Source organism: Macaca nemestrina, chromosome 2 (assembly GCF_043159975.1).
Source record: "Macaca nemestrina isolate mMacNem1 chromosome 2, mMacNem.hap1, whole genome shotgun sequence".
NCBI lineage: Eukaryota > Metazoa > Chordata > Mammalia > Primates > Cercopithecidae > Macaca > Macaca nemestrina.
This window is the reverse complement of record NC_092126.1, coordinates 191193876-191219872: the sequence shown is the minus strand read 5'-3', so window position 1 is coordinate 191219872 and position 25997 is coordinate 191193876. Positions and strand designations below refer to the sequence as shown.

General features: G+C 34.4%; 1 protein-coding gene and 1 long non-coding RNA gene across 3 annotated transcripts in view; both read left to right on the top strand.

The window, feature by feature from the left end:
• Positions 1-25997, top strand: part of LOC139362086 (uncharacterized) — a 134375-nt gene that overhangs the window by 362 nt on the left and 108016 nt on the right. The gene's annotated exons all lie outside the window — the stretch shown is intronic.
• The window catches only part of CSNK2A2I (casein kinase 2 subunit alpha' interacting protein), a 128047-nt gene that overhangs the window by 88261 nt on the left and 13789 nt on the right, over positions 1-25997 (top strand). The window lies entirely within an intron of this gene.

Sequence of the window (25997 nt, the reverse complement as noted above, 5' to 3'; positions counted from 1 at the left end):
TTGGAACTTCTTAGAGACTTGTTGAATGGCTTTGACCAAAATGCAGATAGTGATATGGACAATGAAGTCCAGGCTGAGGTGGTCTCAGATGGAAATGAAGAACTTGTTGGAAACTGGAGCAAAGGTGACTCTGGTTATGCTTTAGCAAAGAGATTGCTCTTGCCCTAGAGATCTGTGGAAATTTGAACTCAAGAGAAATGATTTAGGATATCTGGCAGAAGCAATTTTTAAGCAGCAAGGCATTGAAGTGGAAGCAGAGTAAAAAGTCTGGAAAATTTGCAGCCTGACAATGCAATAGGAAAGAAAAATCCATTTTCTGAGGCGACATTCAAGCTGGCTGCAGAAATTTGCATAAGTAACAAGGAGCCAAATGTTAGTCACCAAGACAATACGGAAAATGTCTCTAGAGTATATCAGAGACTTTTATGGCAGCCCCTCCCATCACAGGCCTGGAGGCATAGGAGGTAAAAAAAAGATTTCATGGGCCAGGCCTAGGGCTCTGCTGCTTTGTGCAGTCTTGAGACTTGGTCCCCTGTGTCCCAGTGGTGACTAAAATGGGCCAATGTACAGCTCAGGCCATTGCTTCAGCAGGTTCAAGCCTCAAGCCTTGGTGCCTTCCACTTGGCATTGGGCCTATGGGTGCATGGAAGTCAATAACTGAGGTTTGGGAACCTCCACCTAGATTTCAGAGGACATCTGGTATACATTTCTATGTCCAGGCAGAAGTTTGTTGCAGGAGTGGAGCCCTCATGGAGAACCTCTGCTAGGGCAATGCAGAAGAGAAATCTGGGGTCAGAGCCTCCACACAGAGTACCCACTTGGTCACTACCTAGTGGAGCTGTGAGAGGAGGGCCACCATCCTGCAGACCCCAGAATGGTATATCCACTGACAGCTTGCACCGTGTGCCTGGAAAAGCTGCAGACACTCACCGTCAGCCTGTAAAAGCAGCCAGAAGGAGGGCTGTGGTTGCAAAGCCACAGAGGTAGAGCTGCCCAAGGCCATGGGAACACATCTTTTGCTTCAGCATGCCCCGGATGTGAGATATGGAGTCAAAGGAGATCATTTCAGAGCTTTAAGATTTGGCTGCCTTGCTGGATTGTAAACTTGCATGGGTCCTGTAGCCCCTTTGTTTTAGCAATTTTGTCCCTTTTGGAATGACTGTATTTATCCAATACCTTTACTTCCAATGTATCTAGGAAGCAATTAACTTGCTTTTGATTTCACAGGCTCATAGGTAGAAGGGACTTGCCTTGTCTCAGAAGAGACTTTGGACTTGGAGTTTTGAGTTAATGCTGGAATGAGTTAGGACTTTGGGGGACTGTTAAAAGGGCATGATTGTGTTTTAAAATGTGAGGACATGAGATTTGGGAGGGGCCAGGGGCAGAATGATATGGTTTGGCTAGGTGTCCCCACCCAGATCTTACCTTGAATTGTAGTTCCCATAATCCCCACATATCGTGGGAGGGACTCAGTTGGAGGTAATTTAATCATGAGGGCATTTGCCCTCATGCTGTTCTTGTGATAGTGAGTGAGTTCTCACGATATCTAGTTGTAGGCCATATAGGAAACGAGAGGAAAAAGTATGGATTTATTAGAAATAGCATGGTCTAAAACTATATTGGATGTTGAAAAAACAGTTTGAGGGCTGAATATGCATCTGTTTAGTAGCTGCATGTTCTTTCGTAAGGAAGATAACCAAATGAGACATAGCATCTTCGTTTGTAAGACATGAGAATTAGACTAGATGTTCCTAACTAGTTTCCATTCCTTACTTGCCTTATTTTTCTAAGTTAATTGGCATATAATAATTGACTAATGATATCTACAGAGATCTGTAATATTTATGTGCATTTAAGTGATTTAGGAAACTATTAACTTCTTTGAAATAAGTATGGTCCAGTTTATTTCCCTTTGGGTCAGAACATCTGTTAAAATTTTAGTAAATATTGGCCCTTGATATTAGACATGGGGTTTCATTGGTAACACAATTCTTTTAACAATCTCAGTAAGCTATTGATTTACTTGTATTCTTGGATATTATGGCCCAATGGCTATTAACCAATACCACAGTTCATGTCCAAACATGGTTCTCCAATCTAGTCTTTACCTAGAAGGTTTCCACCATTTCCAGCATGAGTCTTGGTACTTTGGTCATTGCATTTCCCTTCACTTCTTTTATCTTCTGCATGCTACGCAATGAGCTAGGAGATGAGACTGGGTTATTCGCCTCCAGGTTCTTTCCCAGAAATGGGTTTTCATATGGGTGTTATTTACTTTATTAGGCAGTCAGTGCCCCATAGCACATATTTAAGGTATCCAACAGGATACCGGGGAGGCACCTGGGAGAAGTTTCCCTTTTTACAATTTTGTTGCTCTTCTCTGTCCCAAATCTTATCTCAGGTTTTGCTTTTTAATCTCTCTAACTTGGTCTACACAGACTTTAATTTAGGGCAGAAAATTCATCATTTGTAAACCTCAAAATTACTTGATATTCAGACTAGCTAAAGAGCTGGCTATCTGAATGAGGCTATGTTTTCTACACCTTTCATTATCAGATGGGCCTGGATTACAGATTTTCCAGGAAGTCTTTATTGACGATGTCAAGAAATATGTGAAACCCTTTAGATCTTGGTATTCTTCTAAATTGATCTCTAAACTCTTGCCTGAGTAGGTGCATTTTTTAAGACCTTTTTAAATAATAGGTAGCAGCTTGACATCTTTCTTAGCTATTGCTTTACATGCATGATGAATGTCTCAACCAAGGATGGAAGGACTCCTCACTATTCAGCATTGCACCTTCTAAATATTGTTAATTATTCTTGAAAGGAAGGTTTGATAGGATGTTGCCTCTATAGAACAAGAAAAGACTGCCATTTTCTTGTTCTACAGGTGGAATATCCTATCAAGTCTATATGTACATATGTGTATGATATAAATAGCCTTTTCTGCTGCTTATCTTATTGTATGAAATATAAATATATATGTACATTTATACATTTTCATTATATATGTTATACATATAACAAGATAATGCTCCTAAAGTTAAAAGGGAAGTTGCTGAAGAGTCATATTCAGTAGGAGGGCTGAAAAATCTACTACTCATCCATAGGATAAATTGATCAATTTGAGAATATTTACCAGCATTCTGATCAGACAAAGAAATGGAAAATGAGAAAATGTAAGCAATCTGGAGACCAGTTATAGAGTATCCAATATCAGGCTAGCAAAAATTTTAGAAGGAGAAAATAAAGCTAGAAGAGGAAAGTAAACATAAGATAAATTTCCAGATTTTTAGAAGAGTCAATCTAATGCAAAGGAACAACTAAAGAAATGAAGTAGTAGCAACAATGTTCAAAAACAACATGGAAAAAAAACCTTACACATATACACACCATCCTGCCTCCTTCCTCATCCACATACACCCCATTCACTGAAATGGTGACATTGCAGATCTTCAAGGATTAAGAGAAAATCCAAAAACTTCCAGAAAAAAAAAATGAGCTTTCTTCTAGATACAGGGGTGACTTTATTTAAAGTCTGTTTAGACTTCACATTAGCAATACTAAATGGTACAAGATAATAAAGCTAAGACTTCAAAATTTTGGGAAGTTATTTTAAGATGCATCCTACCAAAACAACATAAAATTTGAGATAAACGAACAATTGAACTTCACAGTTAGTGGAAGAAATCCTGGAATATAACAAAATAAATTCCAGGATAACAGCAAATACAGAAGGTTGTAAGGAATTGGTTCAAGTTAGAATATTAAGTTTGGGGCTGGTCTGAAGGTAGTGAATTGTCTCAGTTAATTGTTCACAGTCAGTTACAGATTGAGCTCCCTCTTTCTTCTTTCCCTTCTCACTACTGCACTTGATAGTCTTTAAAAAAAGGATAAATGGAGACTATTACTCTAAGTGAGGTAACTCAGGAATGGAAAAACCAAACATTGTATGTTCTCACTCATAGGTGGGAGCTAAGCTATGAGGATGCAAAGGCATAAGAATGGCACAATGGACTTTGGGGATTCATGGGGAATAGGTTGGAAGCGGGTGAGGGATAAAAGACTACAAATAGTGTACAGCGTATACTACCCAGCTGATGGGTGCGCCAAAATCTTGCAAATCACCACTAAGGAACTTACTCATGTAACCAAACATTATCTGTTCCCCAATAAACTACGGAAATAAAATAAAGAAGACTAATTTATTAAAAAATATTAAGTTTGGGGTTTTAAAATAAAGTTAGGAACCATTACATAAATTACATAGATAAGAACCTAGAAATTATTGATGAGTTGTGGGCACAGGTCTTCTGCCAACAGCAACACAAAAGAAAACCAATTTGAACTCCTGGAAAAGATAAAGGTGTAAAAAATATTCCCAAACTGAAGTAAGTAAAAATGTGGCATACTTTTAGAAAAATTAAGTAACTATGTATTGATTATATGAATCAGGAAAAAGAAGAAGTCCAACTGATAGTCTAAATTTATGTGAAATGGTTTTTGATTTATAATAGATAAGGCTCAAGTCATTTTCCCATTATGTAATGTTGTTTTTTCCTGTAAAATGATGTTATTTTTATAAGATATTTTGATTGCATTAAAACATTTCTGTTTCAGTTTCTTTAAAATATCTATATTTTTATTCAAGTTGCTTTTTAGACACTTAAGGTGGCTTTTCATTTTTATGAGATTGCTTACTATGTTATTTTTGTAGAAAAATTGAACTATGCTCATTTATCAAATGAATAATTAAGAAGTACATACTAGTAACACCAATCAGTTAATATTTTCACAATTGTTTTAATGAAAGGAATTTTTAGGAAATAATTTTAATTATAAACAGTTATCTAAGTTTCAGTAATTATTTAATTCCATATATCAGTTGATATTGATTTCACTCAAAAAGAGTTATTACATATATAATACATGTAAGCAGAAATAAAAATTGGAAATCTATCATCTATCTGAAATCTATTGCATAAATAATCTAATGTACAACATGAAGACTATATTTAGTAATTTTGTATACCAGTAATTTGCCAAGAGAGTATATTTTAGGTACTTTTACTAACACAAAAAGGAGGAGCAACTATATATTAAGCAACTGTTAACTTGCTTAACTGTAGTAATCACTTCACTATGCATATATGTATGAAGATAAGTGTATCAAAACATGCTGCAAACTTTAAATATATACAACAAAATAGCGATAAAAACAATTGAATACATTTTTTCAAAATGCATACAAACTCGTTTAGGAATAAAAACAGTTAAAGTAAAAAATAAACTGTCTTGAAATCTTACCAATAATTTAAAAAATGGTATTATAATATTGTTATGTGGTACTATATTAATAGTATTATAATATACATCCTGTAAATGAGCTTGGATTCAGTGATTCCCTGGCCCATTACATATTTAGGTTGCTTCCAAAACTTTAATACTATTAAGAATAAGAGTTCTGGTTCACAGCTAATATATCTTTATTCTCATATTTTTGATTAATTCTAACACCTGGAAGCAGAATGAATCTGAGTACAAACAAATTTCAGGCTGTGTCTATTGTAAAATAGACAATATTTTAAAAATTGCATACTGAATTATACTATTATCCCATATTATAAAGATTTGTTCTTTTCAGACCGACCTTCATAAGAATTGAATATTATTTTGAAAAGGTCAATTTGTTAAACTTAAAATGGTAAAAGATTGCTGTTTTCTTTTTTAAATTTAGTGGTCACTTTTTCATTTTATTACTTATTGATCCCTAGTTAATAAGTATTTTTAAAATTGCATTCTTTTAATTGCTATTCATGCCTTTGTTCTATTTTTTCTATTATTTAATTGTATGGTTTTCTTTTAGATTTGTACATTCTACATATAGCAAAGATAATTTTTAGGTGACATTTAATTTCAATTGCTAAGTTGTTTTAAATATTATTTGCAATATTTGTAACCTGAGATAGTTTTGATTTTTTAATAACCATTTTTGTTACTTCTTATGTGTTTTGTACACATAAGTTCTTTCTGTCCCAATATCTAGTTAATTTTGATGTGATTAGTTTTTCTGTTTTTATAATTTAACTCCATATGAAAGTCAAATTTAAATAGCACAACTTTAGCGTCTTATTCTTGATTGCAAGCAAGTAAAATACATCGATTCGAGCAGGAAATAAATTTATTGATTTCTGAAAAGGCAGCATAACTAGAATTGGAAAAGAATCAGGAATAAAGGAACCTTGGCTGCAGCTAGCATCACAGTGAAAATGTCACATAACTTCTCCCTTGAGGACGCTGTGCTTTCTGTTGCTAAAAACAGAGCAGACACATCCTGTACCACTGCCACTGCTAGGTTTGGATGCTGATCTTGATTACTTATAGATGTCGCCTCTGCCCACAGAAATTGTTGCTTCTGCTGCTGCTGTCTCCACTGGAAGGGGTACTCTCCAGTTCCTATGGATTAGTTTAGTACAAAATCTTAGTTTGTGATCAGGACTGGTCAATCAATCATGTCTGGAACTTATACATCATGCTGTTTAAAAATGTTTGTATTTTTGAGTCATTTTTGAGTCCAGATTTCTTGTTATTTCAAGCCAAAAATATCTCAACAGGAACAAAATGTAGGTCAAAAAATGAGATGTTCCAAATAACAGACCTAAAATGTAGACTTGGGAGCAAGGAGGAGATTAGGTGGTAAGGATCCTTTGTTTGCAATGTAGAAGTTGACGGCCATCACAAAGTGACAAGAACTATTTGAGTACATGGTTTCCTGCTGCATTTGGCTATACAAACTACCTGTCTACCGATACTGGAGCAGAAAACAAAAGTAGGGTATTATGGTGTATCAGTGTCTTTCAGTCTTTAGTAGGTCTGGTAAAGAGATTAAGTGAGGTGGTCCATCTAAATGCAGAAAAAAGTAGAATATTTGTCCTGAGAGAGGATCTTTCTACCTGTTGTCTACATCTGAGCTAACTTTGTGTCCACCAGTCTGCCAAAATGGAGACAGCTGAATTCCATGCTAAAGTTAGGTCAGGCAAAGGCAGAGAAATAAGAAACTTAGCTAGAGAACAAAAACAAAACCAAAAGCAAACAACCCTAAATTCCTAGGCCTCGACCAAGCATCTTCTCTTAATCAGTCTCTTCCCAGAAAAAATCCGAACCAAAACAAAACAAAAATCAGGGTTGCTATGAAAACCAGTTGTAATGCAAAGCAGGTTGCATTTATGGTTTCCCCACCCAGTGCTACTTTAACAGTTATTTCAAAGTAGAGTCCGGACAGTCAGAAACAGAAGCCGCTCACAGAACTATCTGTCTGGTGGGGCATGGCCATTTTAAGATTCAAAGCTATGATAATTACTTTGATCATTGATACCAGCTCTTGGAATTAGGGGAAGACCAAAAGACTGATAAAGGTACTGATGGATTGCTGTATTGTCAAAAGAGATCCCAAGGCTGAGTGATGATAATTTAAAAAGTTCAATACCTAAGGCAAATTTTATCAGCATTTATCACCAAGCTTCCCTCTCCCCTGTCCCGCCAAAGGCTCTTAGAGCTCCTTAGTCTCATGTCAGATGTGGCCTAGGAGGACAAATCCAGGGTCTTTGAAGGGTGATGACAAGAGGGTTCACATGAGAAAGCAAAATACCAAGTAGGTTCTGTTCTTTGCCTACAAATACCATTCCATCCCATTTCCTAGTTTCTAAATGCAAATCGTCAAATATTCCCCATACTATTGAAGTATCCATTCCTGCCCCATGTTCCCAGATGCTTCTGGGGATACTCATTTTGTTCCCCTCTCCCTGGGTTGGAAGTTGAATATTTACTTGTTTTCATCATCTCAGCACTCTTCATAGAAACTCATTAAGGAATGGGCAAGTGAACTGATTATGGCCAGGAAAATATGAGAAGAAGCTCACTGGTGGGCTTCTGAGAAAAATTTAATTATTCTTAAGAAAGAGGCCCAAGAAGAAAATGGTCTCTTGATCGTCTCTGAATGTTTCCATGTGTGTCCATATGATATTCTAAGAATTTCTACAGTTATCTATCTACCAAACTGAGGATAAAACCAAGGTGAAGAGGAACGCAGAGCCAATACACAGGTTTATGGAGAAGGGGATTCAGAGGTTATCTTCACTTAAACCACCATCTTCCTGGATTGAAAGCTATATGATGTATTTCCTCTTTTCTACTACTTGTAGCCTTTAAAAATATCCTAACTGAACATTCTCATGGCATATACAGTACAAAATGAACACAGCTCAAAGTTAAACAGAATCATTGTTACATGGTGAGGATTTGTAGTAACTTAATGTGAGTATTCTCTTAGCTAAATAGCTAAATAAGGAGATCTGGTTCTTACAGATTATAGATCTGAATCAGCAGAATATTTTTAAACTTGTGATTAATGAAAGACATTTTGAGATAAATTTTAATGTGCATTATATATGCATTATATATATAATGCACACTATGTATGCAATATATATATTTCAGGAAAAGAGCAAAGAGAAAGACAGGAAGAAAACAAATTGCAGAGAAGAGAAGGGAAGAGAAAGCAAGAGAAAGGAGAAGAGACAGTCATTATGCAAGAGAAGGGAGAAAAGACAGTCATGTTTACTGTATGATGTTCTTTACCTGAATTACTTTATTCAAATTAACAAGGTGAAATACATAATATTTTAAACATTATAAACACCTCATATAATATGCATTACCGAATATTTTGTGAATTTTAAGTGGTAACACGTTTGAAAGAATGAAAGGTTAATCAATTTTTCTGCACTGTAATGCTGAATTAAATGAAATTTAAAAATCAAAGTCATTAAGGGAGATTTCAGAATAGAACAGGTTGATTGACATACTACCAAGATAGTTTTAGGATTCAGAGAAGCTGATATGTATTGAAAGGCAATATAAATTGATTTTTTTTGTAAGAAATGTCTTTTGATCCTATAAGGCACTTCTGGCCATATTCCTTAGTCAAACTGATGGTTGAGTTATATCATGCTAACAGGATGTCTTTTTCATTAAACATAATCTTTTCATGAAATTCAAACAAAATCTAAATTTAATTAAAATACAAAAGTGTACAGACTTTTAAAAGGAAAGAAATACTGCATAAGTTCATAATTAAAATAATTAAAACAGCGCTGGACTGTTTGAAGCTGATGAGCTATAGCTCCAGCAAATGTTACCTGATTATTCAGGAAGAAGGAAAATCTTCACATGATCCTGATAGCATGTAAAATTTTGGTGGACATTGAGTTTGCTGGATAGTTACCAATTGCATTGCAGCCACAAGAACACAAACAAACTCGAGTTGATCATATTCATACTGTTGCTAAACTGAAAATCTTAATCAGGTTCCTGAAATGGCCAGTATTTAAAATTTGGGGTAAAACCTGTTTATAATTGTATATATGTGTATTTACTGAATTTTTAATATAAAAATGTGAGCAACATTGTCTTCTAGTCAAAATTCTTAGTGTTCATGACTAGGAAAAATTTATTCTGGGTTAAAATAAAGTCCAATATGCTTGAAATTCTAATAGGTGTTTTCTGAAATCTACTGCTTAAATCAACAAATGCACTATTAATTACAGAAAAACAATTGTTGTCTTTTCATTATCAGGCCATAACTGCTGTCTCAAAATTTTACGTCAATGCCAGTGTAGTTTTTCACACTTATGTACATTTTCATTATTACATTGGTGTCTGACTAACGTAATACTAATGATGCTAGCATCTGCAGCCAACTATCTGTCTACCCCTTCCACAGTCTCAACCTACTTTGAAGGTACCTAAGAATTTATCTTACTGGAGGGCCATTAACAGAGTTAGACCAAATTCAAATCCCATTAATGGTCCCGCTTAATTTGTGGCAGATGTTTCAGAATTCATGGCATACTGCCCTCAGTTAAATGAAAGTGACTATATTTTAAGTTTGACTGAAGTTGAGCAGTAAGTAGAATATGGTATAATACCTTTATTATGATTATAGACCAAGAGGGGACTCTTCAATCATATTATTGTAAAACTATTCTTAAACACTTTTAATCTGATCTCATGTTGTATGCCTACTATATATTTGTAAAATACAAATCAGCAACTTTTTTGCCAAGTCATAATTATTTCCTAAAATGAGAAATACTAATTAAAAAAATCTTGGCATGAAAGCAAATGAAATTTAATTACTGTCATTAAGGACTGATTGTTCATCTAGCTCAGTCCAGTGCTAAAAACAGGTGCTTTATTCAGGAGTCCTAGTTGGATAGGGTATCTCTGTAGTGTCTCTCACAATTTATCTCTGCTTTTCCATTCCTACTCCCACCATCATTATTCATTTATTATTACCAATTTCAGTAACATTTAATATTTAACAGAGTAAAATATGTTAATTTTTACTTATCCTCATAACAATACTGAATTCTCTATTATCCTAGATTACAAAGGAGAAATCTGGAAAGGAATCTACAAAGGTTGAAAAAGTTGTTCAAAACATTCAATAAAGGGCAGAGACTGTATTTCAACCTCAAATCTTACTAATTCACAAATCCATTTTCTTGTTGATTCTACTCTACAGCTAGAGATTTGCAACAACTTTCTAAAATCATAATGTAAATTTACAGATTTCTATTTGATTATCACAATAATTTACTTTTAACTTCTCTGAAAACTTTACTAGTTTCCTACTGGCTACTGGATTACATAAAATAATCATCCATGCATTCATATTCCTATTTGTTGGTGCTCAAAAAATAATACTTTAAAGTATGATGGTTTGGTATGCTGAAAACTTTGAACTGTAGGAGCCTGGAAGGGCCTCAGAAGCAAAGCCTCTTTTCTGACCCTTCTTTCTCCTGTTTACCTTTCTCTCCCAAGGTAGGCCATAGAAACTAGAATTTCTCTTCCCTGAAGTGGGTCACAGAAACCAGAAACCCTCTCCCACAGAGTCAGCCATAAAACCTAAGGATATGACTGTAACTTTCTCCCACCTTTCTGTGTAAGGGCTGCCCCTAAAAAAATCTGTGACCTACCTTGTCTGAAAGGAGATCATAAAACCCTCATTCCAGAAGGGGTTCTGCCTTATACTCGGGAGGAAGGAAGACCACACAGAGTGGCCAAGAATCCAGACAGACCTCGCCAGATCTCTCCACTAAGTCCATTACTATTAGAGCATTCCCTTTGGGTCCGATCACGTTTCTAGGCACTGTTCACTCTTTATCAAATCTAAGCATAAAACTAGACAGTTTTCCCTTCCGTCTTCATTCTGAAGGATCTTGCGTCACGTAAAACTCTGATTAAATAAATAGGTTATGTTTTTCCCTTGTTGAGTTGTCTTTTGTTATTAAGAGTGTTGGTAGTGAACCTTATGATGGGTGGGGAAAAATACCACATTTTGTCTGCCCCGACATCTCCATATTATCCTTAACCTCATGTATCACTGCTCCTGAAGCCATCAAATTGTCTTGCAACCTGTCTCACCTACTTTGCATTGGCTGAGCATGCTTAGGCTTTTTACTCTAGCCTGATTGGCTCTCTAGCATTGTGGTTCCCGAAGTATGGCTGTCCTTAAAGTCTCCCAGATATGACACAAATCTTTTCTGATCCCTATCTATCCTCTACCTTTCAAATTTCCTCAATTTCCACAACTTAAATGCCTCACTTTTCCTTGACTTTCCAGCCATTGCCTTGTTACCAGTATTACTGCACATCTTTCATTTGAATAATGTGATGTCGTGTTAATAAGTTGAATATAAATGCCTCAGAATTGTCCCCCATGTTTTTCTGTGGTGCTTCGTTTCCTATAGAACTTATTTTGACTTCCATTATAAATAAATTTACAATCTAATAAAACAACAAAAACATTTAATTTATAATATGTATTCCTCTGTAATCATTTTTAGTTTTTTTATTTTTATTTTTTAAATTATACTTTAAGTTCTAGGGTACATGTGCACAACGTGCAGGTTTGTTACATAGGTATACATGTGCCATGTTGGTGTGCTGCACCCATTAACTCGTCATTTACATTAGGTATATCTCCTAATGCTATCCCTCCCGCCTCCCCGCTCCCAACAATAGGACCCGGTGTGTGATGCTCCCCTTCCTGTGTCCAAGTGATCTCATTGTTCAATTCCCACCTATGAGTGAGAACATGTGGTATTTGGTTTTCTGTTCTTGCAATAGTTTGCTGAGAATGATGGTTTCCAGCTGCATCCATTTGTTTTTATAGATTGGTTTGGTTTCAGTTTGGTTATTTTTAAAGACCATGGAAGAGTTGGCCGTGCGCAGTGGCTCACGCCTGTAGTCCCAGCATTTTGGGAGGCCGAGGCGGGCAGATCAAGAGGTCAGGAGATGGAGACCACCCTGGCCAACATTGTGAAACCCCGTCTCTACTAAAAATACAAAAATTAGCTGGACGTGGTGGTGCTCAGGAGGCTGAGGCAGAGGCAGGAGAATTGCTTGAACCAGGGAGTCGGAGATTACCGTGAGCCGAGATCGCGCCACAGCGCTCCAGCCTAGTGACAGAGACTGGGTCTCAAAAAAAAAAAAAAAAAAAAAAAAAAAAAAGATAATCCAAGAGTTTTCTGTACCAGTAATTGCATAAGGACTAGGATTCAGTACTTTAAAAAATTTTGAGGAGACGAGGAGAAAAAGTTCTAAACTGGAAGCTGACCTCCAGTTTACACTTGAGTAGTCACATCAACTAGGGTGAGCTAATGCTTTATTTTCCAAACTGAGATAGCTTTGAGAGAGAACAAGCTCACTATAATTAAACCAGGACAATCCTGGGAGAACTTCATTCCATTAACTGGCTGTGTAATCTTAGGCAAGATGCTTCATTATCTGGGGACTCAGTTTCTCCATCCACAGATAGCAAGTTTAAACTAAATATTTGAGATTTCTTCTGGCTCTAGAATTTGTAAAATATCTTAAACATTTTATGCTATAAAATATACAATGGTATTGAAAATTTATAAAATTTTCTTATAAATATTTTACCACGTATTTTGCATTTTTAATTTAGGGATACAAATGCAGAGAATGTTAGTGGCAAAGAACTTTTCTAGAAAATGATAAAATGTAGAACTATTTTTTTGTAGTTAGGAAAGTTTTTTTTAGAATAATTTAAAAAGAGTTGAGTAATCATACAAACTGAGTAATTAGCAACATACAATATCTTATTATAGATTAATATATATATTGAATATAATCTTTAGGTTTCAAAGAGGAGTTATGTGGGAAAGGCTTTGGAAGTGTCTAGAACTCTGGCAGATAAAAAATGGGAACTGCTCCAAAGAATAAATATAGGAAAGTGGATATGAGAAAAGGATATGTGACCATTTCGGGAAAGGTAAATTGTCTTAAATGTTTTAAAACTTTTTGGAAAAGAAAAATATACTTTTTAGGTAATCAACTCTAAGAGTACTAGAAATAATATTTTCTTAAATGTATTTCATCCAAATTAAACATTGGTATTGTTTTTGTTTTCATGTAGAAATTAAAGTTTTTTTTTTTTTTTTTTCCACCTTAAAGTGACTTTTGAGGTGTTTGGTCTGTTTGCATCCTTGTATATTCCAGTGTCTAGAAGTTGCCTTCATTTCTGAAGTCATTGAGAGATTATCTCAGCATCTTTCTGTAGCATTTTAATACATTCATCCGGTTACCTCATCACAAATGCCAGGAAATAGTCTGACCAGATGCAGATAAAAATATTACACTCTGTTTTAATGCCATTATTAGAATTTCAAAAAAGAGGAAATGATCCTTAATTGTAGATTCAAATGTTATTTGCAGGTGCAAAAGGAAACTTTGGCTGCTTCCTTTAATAACCTGTTCAAAGAGTTCAGAAGTGAATTAAAAGGATAGTACAATTTAATAAGTGGCTAATTTAACTAGGTGTTGCCTGGAGAAGTTTATGAGTCCTTTAGGGAAGGAATAGTACTCTATATTAGCAAAAGTAACTCCTATTAACTAATCACTTCACATCAGAAAGGTGTAAACCTGTTTTTCCTTTCTAAGGTATATTTACTTGTTTTTTAACTGTTGCCAAGAAAATGATTAAAGTTTGTTGTTATTCAGGGTCTGGGTTTGGAAGAAAAGTGCATCTGAAACTTGACTACTCCACATTTCTACTCAAATAATATAGTTTTCCAGAGAAAAAAGTTTTATTACTGTGGGAAGAAAAATAAAGAAACATAGGGATTAAATTGAATATATTTCTCAGTTTCCTACATTAACTGATTTTAAGGTTATGTCTTCCTTCAGCTGTTGTACCAGGAAAAAAGAAGGCAATAAAAAAGTTACACAGTACATTTCCATGATTGATTATATGTTGCATTAAATACTTAAATGTAGACTAGTTTTCTTATCAGAGTCTTCAGTTTCAATAGCTTGGTATTTTATTGAATATTTTTATGCATTTTGAAAATATGATATAAATTAGAAGGCAATCTTTTAGACAGAGAATACATTTTTTTCCTTCTGTAGTTAGGTAAAATTTTGTTAGACTTAGTGTGAAATTTTCATGCCATATCTAGATATATTAGTTTTGATTTAAATGTAAAGTCTTCCTTTTTTATTCATCCTAAACTGACTGTTTATACATGCACCTTATATTTTTATACAAATTCATTCTTTAAGAAACTAAGCACAATGAAATATGAGTGTCTATGTTTTACAGATTTTTTCTCCAGCTAGAGTTTAGCTTCTTGTAACCATTTTTATAAAATACAACAGAGATCCCAGTGAAAAAGACTGTCTTACTTAAAAACAGAGGCGAAGTTTAGACAAACTTTAAAAAAAGTAATTTGGAAGGTTTTAAAAAATTTTACAGTTTCTGAGAAACTTTAAAAAATGAAGAGCTTTACATTAAAGGAATATCAGATTTAGAAGGCCAAAATCTATTTATCTCATGTATGTTTGTCATGCTAGCTTAGAATTCGTGTGTGTGTATAATTTCAATATATAAGACACACATACACACAAACACTAATTAAGTACCATTAATTTCTATTTGGCCTATGATTTTTTTTAAAATTTTTTCTTTTTAGAGACAGGGTCTCACTAGGTTGTTCAGGCTGGTCTCCAACTCCTGGCCTCAAGTGATGCTCCTGCCTCAATTTCCCAAAACAGCTGGGATCACAAGCACAAACCACTGCACCTAGCTTGAAATACATCTCAATATTTTTTTCTCCTCACAATTACATAACAAAGGGATGCCAGTATAAGTTTTCATCGACAAGAAGATCCAAATGAAAATAGACTGAAAAGAGTTATGAAAGAGGAATCCACATAACTAGACTTAGTACCATATGAGGCAGTGGTAGTTGTTTTACAATAATAAGAGTAGTAATTTACTGATCATATATACATTATTGAACACTATACCAAACACTTTATTTACATTTTTACAACTATTTCTCAGAGCAAACTTGAGACACGTACTGTTGTTGTCCTTATTTTACAGATAAGGAAACTGAGCCTTTCAGAAGTTAAATCATCTTTCCAAGATCATAGAGCTAGAAAACAGCAGAGTTGAGCTTGTAATTTTGATCTAGCTAATCTAGATTGAAAACAAAATCAGAATATGACAATTCTTGGATCCCTGTTTTACAGTGCCTTTCCCGATCATAATGAGTTCTTATAAAATTTTGCTATGCTCCTTAATATAAAGAAGACTGGCTATAATAAAAAATTATTTATTATAATTAAATTAAAATTGAAATATTTTCATTGTAATTTTTCACAATATAAACTTTATATTTTAGTCTAATTGCTTTAATAGTCATTAGAAAGTGTTAAAATTGAAATAAAAATATATGTTTGCTTCTAAAGAATAATGCTAAAATCCAAATTCCCTGCCTTAGGTAGTCCGGTCTGAAAAAGTTATGAAAATAATATAGATGCATGAGTTTTCAAATTTAATGATTTTAATGCTTTCTTCTTTCTTATGCACATTCAATACTCGGTCTAGCTATATGAGTTAAAAATATTCTAGCCAGTACAAGGGAGTTTGTAAACATATTGTTTGTATTAACTGTCTTGTGTTTGGCACTGCTTCTCATTATAAACATCTGGATTTTACCTCTAATACTTAAAATTGTTGACAGCATTTTTTGATAGTATTAGAAGTGAGAAAACAAAAACAATGAGCTTGATATGAAAACGAAGAAAGGTTTAGGAGCAGGAGTTAGGAAAAAGGAGTGCAAATCGAGAAAAGAGGTGCAGAGATCTGGGTCAAAGAGAGAAGGTCAGGCGGATGAAAAGTCTTGGAAGGTATGTAGAGGGTGACTGGAAACAGATGCCAGCAACAGTCAGGAGAGAGCCGAGGAGAGGAGATGGTGGGTTTGAAGGTTATTTATCCTTTAAAGATACAGAAATAGAAATTAGATGGCCTTTTATGTCCAGAGGGAAAGACCAGAAAGGACCCTTCTTATCCACCTTTGAAGACAAGACACACTCAGTGCGTGTAGACTGCGGGGCCAGCTCATTGCTCTTCACAAAGATGTTATTAGTGTTAATATCTACTGAAAAGGTTTGATGCAGAGTAGCAGAAGAATTAATGCACATAGCAAGGACTGAATAAATGTCGTCTGTCTTTATCATTATTATTTTGATGTTATTTCATTTGCCACTCCCCACTTTTCACTGAGTAAAAGCATTTGGAAATCAGAGTAATAAAAAAATAATAAAAGTATAATGAAATCATCCTGATTTGAGATATTTGTGATACAAAGATCTAAGTAGATTTTAATTTTTTTCTTTATACTATCAATATAATTTTTAGAAACAATATATGGCAAAATTCTTTACAGTCACAGATAATATTTTTAAAAGAAAATATTGCCTGGCTGTTTTTCATAGAAAGCTTTTTCAATTTCTACATTTTAAAACAGACAAATGCTGAATAGATACAAAAGATAACCAAAACTTAATGTACCTCTGTTCACAATTAGTTTGCCTTTTCTTGGGATGATTTAAAGACATATCCCATAAAGAACAACACTGGAGCTTAAACAAAAAACTTTTAATTATAAAACAAAGGGTACAAAAATTTCATTTATCTTTAAAATTGAAGACCTCTTAAAAGATGACCTAACCTAGCGAAAATTTAGATGAAGATATTAACAGGAGTTTACGTCAAAAAGTTCTAAAGCTTATTTTCCAATAAGCAAAAAGTTATGTAATGCTTATACTCAGCAAATTGCAGAAAACTGAAATGCTTCCTGTCATTATGACAATATTTTGGTTTGTTGTCATAACAAGAAAACTAATGTCCTGCATTTAGAAGTTTAATATTGCTAGCTATTAGCCAAATATGATATTTTAAGGTATTTTATTTCATTCTTATCCTAAAATAACTAGCATTTGGCTATTATCAAATACACCGTGATCCAGAAATGTTATGTATATGCGTTAACTAGTTTAATGCATTTGGAACAAAATCTGCATTACTGAAATCTAATCATTTTCATTTCAGTCAGCTGGGGGTGTTCTGTTAAGTGGAAAATGTGAATCAAACAATATGAAGGCAATGTGTAACCTACCAAATTATCCATTGGAGGCTACGTTCTTGATTTTATATAAGCAAAATATCTTGAACTGGACATGCAGTTTAATCAACAGGTCCCTTAATATGCCATGGTTTTCTATAAGGTTCTTCCCTTTGTTTGCACAGCTGCTTTCTAGAGACCTGTGGATCGCATTTCACTTAAATTATTATCACTGCTGTTTTAAACCTAGTGACCATTTCCAGGAAGAAAGTTACTTTGTGTAAATGTTTGATCTTATGATAACTTGATACACTATTTCATTATCATTGATAGTTTCAATTTTCACATAGTTAAGATGTTTAGATTGTTCAGTATACTGTCAAATTGTGACTTCATTAATGAGTAAGAAATATTATATATTCAAATTTTAGGCCAGAGATAATATAATCTATAATATTCTAAAATGCAGTTTCTGCACTTTGGAAGGCTGAGGCAGGAGAATCACTTGAGGAGTTCAAGACCAGCCTGGTCAACATGGTGAAACCCTGTTTCTAAAAAAAAAAAAAAAAAAAGAAAAAAAATTAGCCAGGCTTGGTGACATGCACCTGTAGTCCCAGCTACTTGGGAGACTGAGGCAGGAGAATTGCTTGAGCTCAGGAGGTATAGTGAGCCAAGATCACACCACTGTACTCCAGCCTGGGCAACAAAATGCAGCTCTGTATCAAAAAATATATAAAATAAAATAAAAGATAGTTTGTTTCAACCATTTTCTTAGAACTATTATGTCAAGGGGAAATGCATTTGCAGATTGATTTAATGGCTTTGAAAATATATCTCACTTTTTTTTCTTTTACAGACAGAGTTTTTCTCTGTCATGCAAGCTGGAGTGTATTGGGACAATGATAGCTCACTGCAGCCTTGAACTCCTGGGGTCAAATGATCCTTCTACCCCAGCATCCCGATTGGGATTACAAGTGCACGATGCCATGCCTGGCTACATGGTTTTGTTGTTTTGTAGGGATGGGGTCTTGCCTATCCTGGTCTCAAACTCCCAGTCTCAAATGATCATACTGCACAAGAATCTAATTAGCAAGACACTGTGTTACTTGGTTTCTACCTACGGTGTTTATAGTCTTATTCATTTTAATGATTTCTTTTTCTTTCTTTCTTTTCTCTTTCTTTCTTTCTTTCTTTCTTTCTTTCTTTCTTTCTTTCTTTCTTTCTTTCTTTCTTTCTTTCTTTCTTTCTTTCTTTCTTTCTTTCTTCTTTCTTTCTTTCTTTCCTTCTCTCTTTCTTTCTCTCTCTCTCTCCCCCCCAGCTTCCTTCCTTCCTTCCTTCCTTCCTTCCTTCCTTCCTTCCTTCCTTCCTTCCTTCCTTCCTTCCTTCCTTCCTTCCTTCCTTCCTTTCTCCCTCCCTCCCTCCCTTCCTCCCTTCCTCCCTTCCTTCCTTCCATCTTTCTGGTCCCACTCTGTCACTCAGGCTGGAGTGCAATGGCATGATCTCAGCTCACTGCAACCTCTGCCTCCTGCCTCAGCCTTCCGAGTAGCTGGGATTACAGGCACGTGCCACCACACCCAGTTAATTTTTTGTATCTTTAGTAGAGATGGGGTTTCACCATGTTGGCCAGGCTGGTATCAAACTCCTGACCTTGTGATCCACCCGCCTCAGCCTCCCAAAGTGCTGGGATTACAGGAATGAGCCACCGTGCTTGGCGTGGTCTCACTTTCTAGTTGACTATTTTACCGGATCCTCAGTTACCCTCAGTGTAAACTCCACATTCTCCGTAACTGCATAGGAGACCATTCTTTGTTTCCAACTGAATTTTTTCCAATCATCAACACCTGCCCTTCCTCTTTTAGGGTCCAGAGTTAGCTACTGCTACAGTGAATCCTTTTCTTTCATGCTTTTTTTCTTTTTCATAGGATGACTTTTCCCTAATACTTAATGGTGAAATGATCCTTCAAAGCAATTCACTGGTCATTTCCTTTCTGAAACATTTCTGGACTTCTCAGTTGAGAGAGAAGGTCACACCACTTATGAGATGGTGAATATGAGAATGTGATGAATTCTTGATTTGACAATATACACACATTAGCATACATACACTTCTGCTATTTGAGAATAACATAGAAAAGAGACTCAAGCTTTTTAACTGAGCTTTTATGTTGAAAAGTTGATGGTCCTTATAATCAACGTAATCATTATTATAAGACACTGTTTTCTATTTACTTACAGGATTTGGCATCTTGTAGATTTCTCTATTAACTTTATTAGAATTCCTGTATATGTTCTCACACTCAGCACAAGTAAAAGCTCTTTAAAAATATAAATCTTGATAAAATTATCACATTGGATGAATCAGCCAATTTCTTAGGCGTGATGAATTATTTTGGTAAATGACCAAGGAAAAATACTTATAGTATATGTGACTAAAGCTCTAAATTATTATATATAAAGAGCACTTACACTCATTAACAAAGAGATAAATACTTCCATTGAAACATGGATAAATAAAAATGACCAAGGAGTTAACAACAGAGAAACATAAATGGCCAAAATTTAGCTGATATTCAAGTTATGAACATGAAAGCAAGAGGCCATGGGATAGAGGCGTGCCAAGAAATCAATGTTACAAATATTCTAGAGCAAGTGTTTGCAAGAGAGCTAAATGTCACTCATATGTTACTGATGGGAATGTCTGGTTGTTTTAATAATTTACTGAAGAGAAATTTAACAATATGTGTAAAACTCTTAAAAGTGTAATTTAAAAAAATAATTCTGATTGTAGAAACCAGTCCAAAGAAAGGAAAATGTACAAAAATATTGGTTATGATAATAATCTTCAGAGCCTTGCTTTTAAATAATGGAAAAATATGGACTATAGACATTGATAAAAATATTATTTGAGAAGAATATATTTAATAACCTGAAAATATCTATTATTTCATTCAATAAAGGAAAACTTAGTAGTACAATCTCATATTTGTATAAAAATGCAGATACATAGTAACATTGGAATGGTACATAGGCAGTAACTGAGTGATCTTTGCTTTCTCGATATGTTTTTATTTTCTGTGTCTTCCACTATGAATATTACACTTATCATCAGAATACTTAAATTGTGAATCACCCAGGTGGTTAGCTACTTCTATGTTTCATAGGACAAAAATATACAATTTTATTTTAAGAATTTATATTACCACACAAGTCCATTAGAAGAGGTATTTGGTATTTTCTTAATTAAGTAGATGGGCCAAAATAGTGCATAGCTAATTTGATTTCTAAAACATTAATTTCAAAAACATAGAAGAACTATATTTGAAATAATTTTCTTTATACCTAAAATATGGTCTAGGGTCAATTGTGTTTTCTGCATTTCCGGTACTTACCAGTGTCTCAATAAGGTGCCTGGTGGAGGACATTTATTGGAAGATTATTGGACTTGAACAGGAAGAATGTTAGTTGGGTAGGATGGAAGCAGTCTTTTTGAGCATCACAACATTTGAACCTTCTTTTGTATTTGGGATCCTGAGATCCTGGATCCTACACCTTGACAAATGTTTGATTCCTATGCAAAGAGGAACAAAGATGCTTTATTGGCAGAAAGTCTTACAACAGAAGGTCTATGTCAATGTCTGTTTTGGTCAATGTCTGTATCTATATCTTTATGTGTATTTGTGTATCTGTAACTATGTATTTATACTTTTGTCTCTATCTGTATCTAAACCAATTAACAATTTGTCCTAGGTAACCCCTAGATCCTAGTTTGCCTGTGGGTGCTCTATCAAGAGACAAGCCTGGAAAACCTATGTCCCATAGTTTCTTTTAAAGTATATAGGGAATCCCTTCTGTCCATGGCAGATAGGCCATGTGTATTGCTATAGTCTGAAATTCCTGGATGGAGCTAAGGAGCAACTGCTATCTGGACCTAAATTTTTTGTGTAGCATTATTAAGGATTTCCCTCCTCCTGACTCTTTTCACACACAGACATACTAAACTCCAGCTTTTGCCACTTTGAGGTGTTAATCTACTCACAGTGAACCTGCAGCCTATCTGTAAGTTTAAAGTCATTGTGTCAAGTCTGGGGTTTTGCCTGGCAAATCAAATGACATGAAATAGTTTCTAATATACAAGGTATTATTCATGACTTTATAGGTGAGTGAGAACTGAGCTGGATGTGTAACTATTATGATACTATTTATGATTTTGAGATGTATAAATTCTGTTTATGGTTGTTTCTGCAATAGTGGTCTTTCTCCTCCTTTGACTGTTAGGTAACGTTTAATCATTGACAAACTATATACTTCCTGAAAATGTCCTAAAAAACAGAATATTCTGTGGGGCTTGCCCTCTCTCTCCCTCTCTTCTTCTCTCCTTCCTCTTTCTTCCCTTCTCTCCCTCCCTGCCTCCCTTCTTTCCTTATTTTAAATATACAGGATGTATTAGAAAAAAGATAAACTATTTTTTTTTTATATTTGGTGAACTTCTTTTGTTTTAACTTCCTGAATTATTTTCATTTCAGTTCTTCAAAGCATGGACAAAACCAAACATTTTCCTTTTATTTACATATGTAGTAACAAGATCATTTCCTTGATTCACTAAGATGTATGCTAGTATGTACTTTTCTGTGAATGCTCATGATTTTAAATATGACAAGTGTCCAAAATACATGCTTTCAGATTATTAACATTCCTTCTCTCAGAAAATAACCTTGTCTACTAATTTACAAGATCAGTTGTTGTAAACAGTCTTAAATCTTTTTCACTTCAAAGTCCCTGTATCTTTTTTCCTATCCATTTTCTTTCTCTGCAGGTTTTAGGAAAAATGAAAAAAATTCTTTATTCTAATACTTGAACTTTTATCAGTGCTTTGTTTTCATATCTTCCACTTCATGTGTATGCTCAACTAATCCTCCTGTTATTTGGACCATGATGCATGCTATTTCCCCTGCAACTCCCCATGCCCTGTGTGGTTCTTTTCCATCAAGCAATCTACCCAAGTGTGTCTCTACTCGAATGAAATCAACCACACTTTCCTCAGTGATAACTTTTTTCCAAATATACCTTTTTTTCTCTTCATGATTGTGAATATTCATTCAATAAAGAAATTCATTTATTTCTTTCAATAAAGAAAAACTTAGTACAATCTCATATTTGTATAAAAATGCAGATACGTAGTAACATTGGAATGATACATAGGCAGAAACTGAGGGATTTTTGTTTTCTTAATGATACATTTTTATTTTCTATGTCTTCTACTATGAATGTTACACTTATCATCGGAATACTTAAATTATGAATCATGATTTCTCTTCACGATTGTGAAGAGATAAAAGGTATATTTGGAAAAAAGTTATATTTTTATATCTATGCACACACATATATGTGTATATATATGTATATATGTGTGTGTGTATATACATATATATACAGAGAGAGAGAGAGAGAGAGGGAGAGAGAGAGTCTTGCTCTGTTGTCCCAGCTGGAGTGCAGTGGTAGGATTTCAGCTCACTGCAACCTCCACTTCCTGGGTTCAAGCAGTTCTCCTGTCTCAGCCTCCCAAGTAGCTGGGACTACAGGAATGCATGACCACACCTGGCTAACTGTTTCGTATTTTTAGTAGAGACAGGGTTTCATCATGTTGGCCAGGCTGTTCTCGAACTCCTGACCTCAAGTGATCCTCCTGCCTCAGCCTCCCAAAGTGCTGGGATTATGGGTGTGATTCACCACAGCCAGCCTACTATTTTTTAAAGAATAAATTTTATTGTGCAGATTTAAGGTATACAACATGATGTTATGGGAAACATATAGATAATAAGAAAGTTACTATAGTGAGCAGATTAACATGACTGTAATCTCACATAGTTACCTTTTTTTTGGCAAGATCAACTAAAATCTAATCATCTGACATGAATCCTCCATACAGTACAATTTCGTTACTTATAATTCTCATGTTGTACGTTAGATTTGTAGACTTGCTAATCCTGTATACTTATATTTTCTGATATCCACCCTTCCTGCCTCCTCCTGGTGACCACTGTTTTGTTCTCCATCTCTGTATAGTTGACCTTTTTAAAAAAACATTCTACATATAAAGGAGATCATACAGTAATTTTCTTTCTGTGTTTGGCTTATTTTGCTCAGCATAATGTCCTTCAGGCTCACCCCCATGGTGGAAAATAGCAAGATCTGGTTCTTTTTAAGGACTGACTAGCATTATGTTGTTTATATATAGAGGACAGTTTCTTTATTCATCCATCCCTCCATCAACATGTAGATCATTTTCATAGCTTTGCTACTGTAAATAACGCTGCAATGGACATAAGCGGGTAGACATCTTTATGAGATAGTGATTTCATTTCCTCTGGGTGTATATCCAGAAGAGGGATAGCTCAGTTGTATTGTAGCTCTATTTTTAATTTCTTTAGAAATCTCCATATTGTTTTTTATACTGACTGTATCAATCTACATTTCCAATAGTGTAAAAAAATTTCCTTTTTTTCCCACCTTTACCAACGTTTGTTCAATCTTTTGACTTTTTGATAATATCCATCTTAACAGATATAAGGTGGTATATCAAAGAAGGTTTTTGAAAAATATTTATTATTTAATGAAGTTCATTTTAATTGACAAATAATTGTATATATTTATAGTGTGCAGTGTGATGTTTTGATGTATTCAGTCCTAAAAAAGGGGGGAAATTCTGTCATATTTGACATCATAGAGTGAACCTGGAGAACATTATGCTAAGTGAAATAAGCTAAGCCAAAAAGACAAATATTGAATGTGAAATTATATGTGAAATTTATATGTGAAATTACAGTGGTTTTAATTTGCATTTTTTTGATGATTAACGATGTTGATTACATTTTTATATATCTATTGACCATTTTTATGTCTTTTTTGGAGAAATGTCTATTAAGATTTTTGCCGATTTTAAAATCAGGGTTTTTATTTCTGCTATTGAGTTGTATGAGTTCATTATAAATTTTACATATGAACTATCCTCTTGAGTAAGTCAGCAAAGAACTCAATAACCTCAGTCATCATCCTTGAAATAATTATAATTTGATTCTATCTAATGTTCCTTAAAAATATTCCCTACATATTTATAAATTTTTTTCACCTTTTTTTTGTTGTTCCTGTATTGTATCCTCCATTGGTTCTTCTTCCTCTTCTCCTTCTCTTTTTCCTTCCAACTGTGAGTTAGAATTTTTTTATATATTACACTCTGTAATCTTTCTCTCCTTTTTTTTTTTTTTTGCCACTTTCTACTTCAATTACTGAATTTATATTTATTCTTAATTTCCAGAACACTTTCTTTCTTATTTCTCTTCTTGTGGTCTGTTTAGTTTTCTCTTTGCCTGTCTTTCATTCCCTTCCTTAAGTTTGGACTGCAAATGCCTTAATAATCTTTATAATTTTTACCTGTAATAATTGGCTTTACAATAATTTTTTGAATTGAATTTCCTATTCTTTCTTCTCCTGTGCCTTTAAGATTTTAGAAAACTATCTTTTGTGACCCCAAATTGCTTTTCTGGATGAACTGCTCTGGAATATTCTCTAAAAAGTGGTGACAATAGAGGGATACTGTGAGAGGAAAGAATAATTGCTAACAAGTTACCCTGTTTCATACCATGTCAGGCTTCCACCCCTTGCTCCTAATCTCCAATCTTTCTCATATTTTGAACTCAGGTTAGATTTTTTGTTTCCTCTGCATCCTGTGCCCCTATCAAAAGGGAAGAGAGTAGATATGATGCTTTATCTACGGAAGGTTCATATTTTAAAGTTATTTCTGAGAAAATTTTCCTGAAATTAAAAGCAAAAAAAATATATACAGAAGCATGAAAATTAATAGATTTTTACAAAACATAATATTCTGTAGTTTTGTTAAACAAATCCAATATGTGGAACATATTCAAAGCGTGGCCAAGCTAGGCTGACTCAGCACTCCACATGCTAAGCCCACAGTTATTGAGCTTGTCAAGGTGAGGCTAGAGAATATAGACATCTTTCGAATACAGCTGCAAGGTGATGCTGTCTGGTTTCTGGATGGATTCCTGCAGAGCTCATGGTTGGAGTTTCTTCAAGTTCACTACAGTAACATGTCTGTACATTTGGTCGACAACTCAATTACAGGTGAAAATGACAGAATTGCTCAAATCCCTTATTTGGAATAGAGAATTGTAGAGCTCGGTTCTGGAAATAGTAGCCTAGGAATTATGTTTATTTTTGTTTCTGTCTGCATTAGAACACCGTCCTCTCAGGATTACTTTTCTTCAGGGAATAAAAAAGGCATATAGCCTACAAGATTGCTTAGCATTAAATTTGCTCACATTTCTGTCTCTAACAATCACTGAAAGAGGCAGTGTTTTCGTTTTCATAAAACTTCTCTTGGTGAGAGGCTCTTTTATGATCAGGAATACATATCAATTCGTTTGCATGTTTGTGCCTGTATGATAGAGAAAAGGTTTGGAAAAGGTAGTCTTAAAGTAT